The sequence below is a fragment of the Neolamprologus brichardi genome, chromosome 14, assembly GCF_056152115.1.
Source record: "Neolamprologus brichardi isolate AB-2024 chromosome 14, ASM5615211v1, whole genome shotgun sequence".
In the NCBI taxonomy this organism is placed as follows: Eukaryota; Metazoa; Chordata; class Actinopteri; order Cichliformes; family Cichlidae; genus Neolamprologus; species Neolamprologus brichardi.
In genome coordinates, this window is record NC_142117.1 from 29,257,117 (window position 1) to 29,263,032 (window position 5,916).

The 5,916-nt window shown below is 35.9% G+C and overlaps 2 pseudogenes; both read right to left on the reverse strand.

Annotated features, from left to right (window-relative positions):
* Positions 1-2,999: 2,999 nt before the first annotated feature.
* LOC148098956 (odorant receptor 131-2 pseudogene) lies at positions 3,000-4,122 on the reverse strand (annotated as a pseudogene).
* Positions 4,123-4,538: 416 nt separating this feature from the next.
* Positions 4,539-5,459, reverse strand: LOC148098957 (odorant receptor 131-2 pseudogene; annotated as a pseudogene).
* Between the last annotated feature and the right edge of the window lie 457 nt (positions 5,460-5,916).

Here is a 5,916-nt window from a genome sequence, read left to right on the forward strand (position 1 = left end):
GCAGCACATGTCCCAAGGTATGATGGGAGAGAACTAGCTGTTCCCCCAACACGCCACAATATAATATATATCTTTATTTATGTAGGACCTTTCTAGATAAAACATCAAAAGGTGCTGGAGGAAGTAATTATTGAAGTTAACTCAGAAAGATCAATTGGAGAAAAAGAGTCAAAAGGAATATCAATGGTACTGAAAGCAGCTGTAGATAATGTTACATCTGTGGGATGCTTATTGGTAATTTTTTCTCTAAAGATTAAAATTTTATCCGTCAAGATGTTCATGAAGTTATTACTAGTTAATGTTAAAGGGATGGTTGGCTCAACAGCAGACTTTTTGTCAGCGTGGCTACAGTGCTGAAGAGAAACCTAGGGTTCTTATTTTCTTCAATAGTAAGATGTTCTGGCTTTGCGGAGGGCTTTCTTATAAAGCAACAAACTATTTCTCCAGGCTATATGATGATCTTCTAAATTTGTGACACGCCATTTCCTCTCCAGCTTACGAGTTATCTGGTTTAAGCTGTGTGTCTGAGAATTAGACCACGGAGTCAGGTACTTCTGATTTCAGGCCTTAGTTTTCACCGGAGCTACAGTAACCAGAGTCGTAGGTAGTGAGGAGATAAAATTATTAACAAGATGATCGACCTCTGTTGGCGTAGCGTTCAGGTAGGTGCTCTGCTCTGTGTTGGTACAGGGCATTGAAGATGATAACAGTGGGTGGATTATATTCCTAAACTTAGTTACAGCATTTTCAGAAAGACATCTACTCCCCACTGCTGTGTAATCAATTATCGTAAATTTAAATGTTATTAGGAAATGATCACACAGGAGAGGGTTTTCAGGAAATACTGTTAAATGTTCAGTTTCTATGCCATATGTGAAAACAAGATCTAGAGTGTGATTAAAGTGGTGGGTGGGTTCTTTTATATTTTGAGAGAAGCCAATTGAGTCTAATAACAGATTAAATGCCATGTTTAGCATCTACATGGATGTTAAAATCACCCACAATAATTATTTTATCTGAGATGAGAACTAAATCAGATAAAAAGTCTGAGAAATCAGACAGAAACTCTGTGTAAGGCCCAGGTGGACGATAGATGATAACAAATAAGACTGGGTTTTGAGTTTTACATCTGGGGTGGGCAAGGCTAAGCATCAGGCTTTCACATGAATTAAAAGTCTGTCTTGGTCTTTCGTTGATTCGAAAGATTCGAGATTTCTGGTAGTTGACTCGGGGGTGTTGATTCATTTAAACTAACATAATCATCCTGCTGCAACCAGGTTTCTGTAAGGCAGAGTAAATCAATTTGTTGATCAATTATTAAGTCATGTACTCCAGAGACCTGGAGGAGAGAGAACTAATATTTAATAATCCACATTTCACTGTTTTACTCTTTGGTTCAGATGTGGATACTGTATTGTTCTTTCTTTGTGATTTTTTATGTTGTTTAAGTTGTTTGTTGCTGGTTTTTAGTTTATTTTGTGTCTGTTTGGGAGCTGACACAGTCTCTATAGAGATGGGTTTTTTTTTCTTTTGGGGGGGAGGGGGGTAACAGGAGGAGAGAAGCTGCAGAGAGACGTGTAACACCGCAACTCTGCTTCCTGGTCCCAACTCTAGATAGTCATATTTCGGGGGGTTTAATAAATTTGTCCATATTTCTAGAAATGAGAGCTGCTCCATCCAAAGTGGGATGGATGCCGTCTCTCCTAACAAGACCAGGTTTCCTCCAGTTAGTGTGGTGATACCTGAAGCTGTTCTAAGCTGTTGGGAAGAATAAACCTTCCTGTTGTGAAACTGACATCAGCTCATCGTGTGTCCCTTTTTCTATTCTTTATCACATCACCACATTGTTGAACAGGAAACCAGTTGCCCCTCTAGTCATCATCTTAGGGAGGCAACATTGCCAACAGAGAACTGAAATACACAGGCATATTTTGATGGTACAACGCGACACTGAGCAAGGGCAAACACGGGGCTAATATACACAGGGAAGTAATCAGGGAATGGAAAACGAGGGAGACACAGCTGGGAGAGATAAAGGCTAACGAGACAGGGGGAGCAAAGATGGACACACTGAAATAAAACACAATCCTTCAAAATAAAACAGGAAACAATACACAAGGATGCAGACTAAGAAACAGACTTTACACGGGCAGAACTAAACCTAAACCAGAATAAGCTGGAATATACTAAATAATCATCATCATCATCATCATAACATAGATCAAGAAAATAACCAAAAATACAAAATCAAACCAAAATGTGAGAACTGAAAATACTGGGTCAAACTGACCCAGAACCGTGATACTTCTTGCTGTGAGGCGACAGTGCTAACCACCGTGCCACCATGCTGCCTTCAGTCAAAACCAAAATCAGTTTTATTTTATTTTTAAACTCAGGTTATTACATACCACAAGTAAACTAATACTTTACTAAATAATTACTAAAAAACATAAATGATAATTGGTTAATTAATAAAAAAGCTGGCTTGAGGAAAGAACCACCACAGAGGCTATAGCTATCTGAGCATCTAATCGCAGTTGTGAACATATTGAGCGATAAATCTGATTTTCATTTCTTTAACTGAAAATAAATACTTATATCATAAAATGGTAAATTAAAAGATAAATATTTATTTTAAAAAGTGTGCATTGTTATGAACATAGATGTGGGCATTGTGTTTTACTGATTTAACTGGAATATGGCTATATAGTTAGAAAAGACTACCAGATCACATCCTTATTTAGATAGTTTTAAATTCATTCATTTATTTAAAAGGGTAAATTGTCCCTGACAAATAGTTTCTGATTGAAAAGTCAAATGCATAAAGGTTTCCTCTTTTTACAGTAAAACAACACATGACATACAAAACAGCTAAACACGAAACCACCTCTTCAAATGGTGGAAAGATAAAGACTAATAAATAATCAATATGATCAAAATGAAGGAATGCTTTGCTTAACAATGAATGTCAACATTATAATTATAATTGATATAGCATGTCAAATTAGGTTTCTTTTGAACATGATGAAGTAAGCAAAAGATTTTTAAGTGCAAAAAAGAATTTTTCATCCCTGAGTCCATAAATGAGAGGACACCTTGGAACAATACTAAATAATAAATAATTAAAATATCTGAAATGTCAAAATAAATTAAAATGAATCTGAAGGACTGTGTTTTCTATAAATGGGGTAGGCAGCTAGATGAGACAGAGGAGCAGCTAGAAAGTATGAAGGACCACTGTTTTGAGGCCTTTGTGTATTGACTTCTTATCCTCTCCCGATGCAGCTTTGGCCACTTTCATTATTTGAACGTATGAGAAAATAATAATAATCCGCATAATCAAGAAATAAAACTGATGTATTGCTGATTGAACATGATCCTACCACCTGTAAAGAATAAACAACTCAACAGTGCAAATTACATATTTTCTGTAGAAGTTAAGTGAGACAGTAGCAAAGAACATGGACGGAATAATTATGCATGGTCCAGAGCTGAGAACATGAATGATCAGGATACAGTACATAGTGCTGCGTGTGGAGCACAGCCGTCCATGACGCAGGGGCATACAAATGGCCACATAGCGCTCCAGAGTCATTGCTGTCAGAGTAACTGTTGTGACAATAGTATACCGAAGCGCAAAAATAGTGATGATTATACACAAACACACTTGTATTGCAAAATGAAAATAGGTTAAGATTGCAGGATATCACTCACAAATAACAAAATGCTGTCCGACAGTAATGTTATAGAAAATAAGATGTAGATGTGTGAAAATATTCTTTTTTTTTTTTTTAATAAAAGTCAGGATGAGCAACATGTTGATACAAAGACAAATTGTTAGCATTATCTGCACAAAGTTTTTGCGAGAGCTCCAAAAGGATCTTGCAAAAGTTCATCTTAGTTTTTTTTTCTCCCATGTCCCTTGTGGGTCTCCGTAGGATTATGATCAGTACCAAAGACGTTTTTCAAAATAACATTATTCCATCTTCATCATTCTTCCCCATTCACATAACAGCAATAAAATAAAAGTAGTATTTGTTTTCATATATCATTTGTTTGTCACATAATTCTGACTTTCAATGATATTTTTTAGGTCTTGTCATGTTGCACATACTCAATCATTTGAAATTTCAGTTAAATTATGTTGCAACAATTCATAACAGATAAAGCTAAATCAATCAAGCTGCAACATCATAAAAACTCTACAATTCATTCTGAGAAAGTGAATCATCTTCTATCAGGAAAAAAATCCCTGGGACAAATTGTGTAGATACACTTAACATTTATTAAAATTTTATTTTCTCATTTTAAACTTATGTGTAAACTGCGCCTGAAAAGTGACATGTAACTGCAGAGTTTTGTTTAAATGCATAACAATATAGCATCACTGAACATATACAGGAAAGCAAGTTGCAAAACTACTAATAATTTAAAATTAATTATTTACATGAAATTACTCTTGCATATTTAAACAGTCATTTCCAGTATGGTCTGTGGAAATATGAATGGCAACATTTATATTTCTGATGTAACTCAAATTATGTGTATTTTGAACAGGATGAAGTAGGCATAAGACTTTTCAGTACAAGAAAAAAATTTTCATCCCTGAGGCCATAAATCAGAGGACTCAGGCACCTCGGAGCAATATTAAACATAATGTAGTTAGAATATCTGACATTTACATATAACATGAAATCAATCTGAAGCACTGCAGTTTCAATGAATGGGCACCACAGCTGAATGAGACAGAGCAACAACTGGAAAGCATGAAGGATCACTGTTTTGAGTCCTTTATGTGTCAACTTCTTTTTATCTCCTGATGCAGCTTTGGCCACTTTCATTATTTGAACATATGAGTATGCAATAGTGATGCCCATAATCAAGAAATAAAATTGAAACACAGCTGATCGAACATGATCCTGCCATCTGTAAAGAGTAAATGTCTCTACACTACATATCATGGATTGCTTGTAGAACTTAAGTGAGGCAGAAGCAAAGAACATGGACATAATAATTATATAAGGACCAAAGCTGAGAACATGAATGATCAGGATACAGTACATAGTGCTGCGTGTGCAACACAGCTGTCCATGACGCAGGGGCATACAAATGGCCACATAGCGCTCCAGAGTCATTGCTGTCAGAGTAACTGGTGTGACAAAATTATACATAACCACAAAAATAGTGATGATTATACACAACCACACTTGTATTGTAATTTCAAAATGGGTCAATATAAGCAAAACATCTGACAGCAATAACAAAACACTGTCTGACAGCAGTGTTACGAAAAACAAGATGTAGCGTGCAGATGTGTGAAAGGATTCCTTTTTAACAAAGATCACAATGAGCAACATGTTGATGAAAAGAAAAATTATTACCAGGGTTTGTACGATAATGACCTTGTCATTGACTGGTATCTGCAAAAAAACATCATTCACTGAGTTGTTACCTGCCATAGCGAAGAAACATGTGTTTGAAGTACTTCTAAGAGTTAAATAAAGTTTTGTTAATAAATGTAAGATTTTCCTTTTAAAAATCAAAGTTCAAAATCAAATCCAGTGGAGAAACCTTCCATTCTGTTTCAGAGCCAAACGTCTTCTCCTGCGTTCCCTGCAGTTTTCTGAGAAATGACTGTGCATCATTAATTTGAAGCTTACAGCAACTAAGAATAACAATAACACATGAAACTTCCTTCTACTGTGTTGTCATCTTCCCCTAGCACCCATTCTCCTCAGCATCGATGCCTCTAAATAGGTAATTGATGGTATACTCAGGAGACTTTGTAGTCAACTCAACATAACTGACCTAAAAGAATTGAAAAGTTGTTGTTTGCTGAGGAGGCAATCATCTGTAGTTAGTGCAACAAGTGAGACTACATCGCATTATTTTGGCTCTATGTCTTAAAAACTCCAA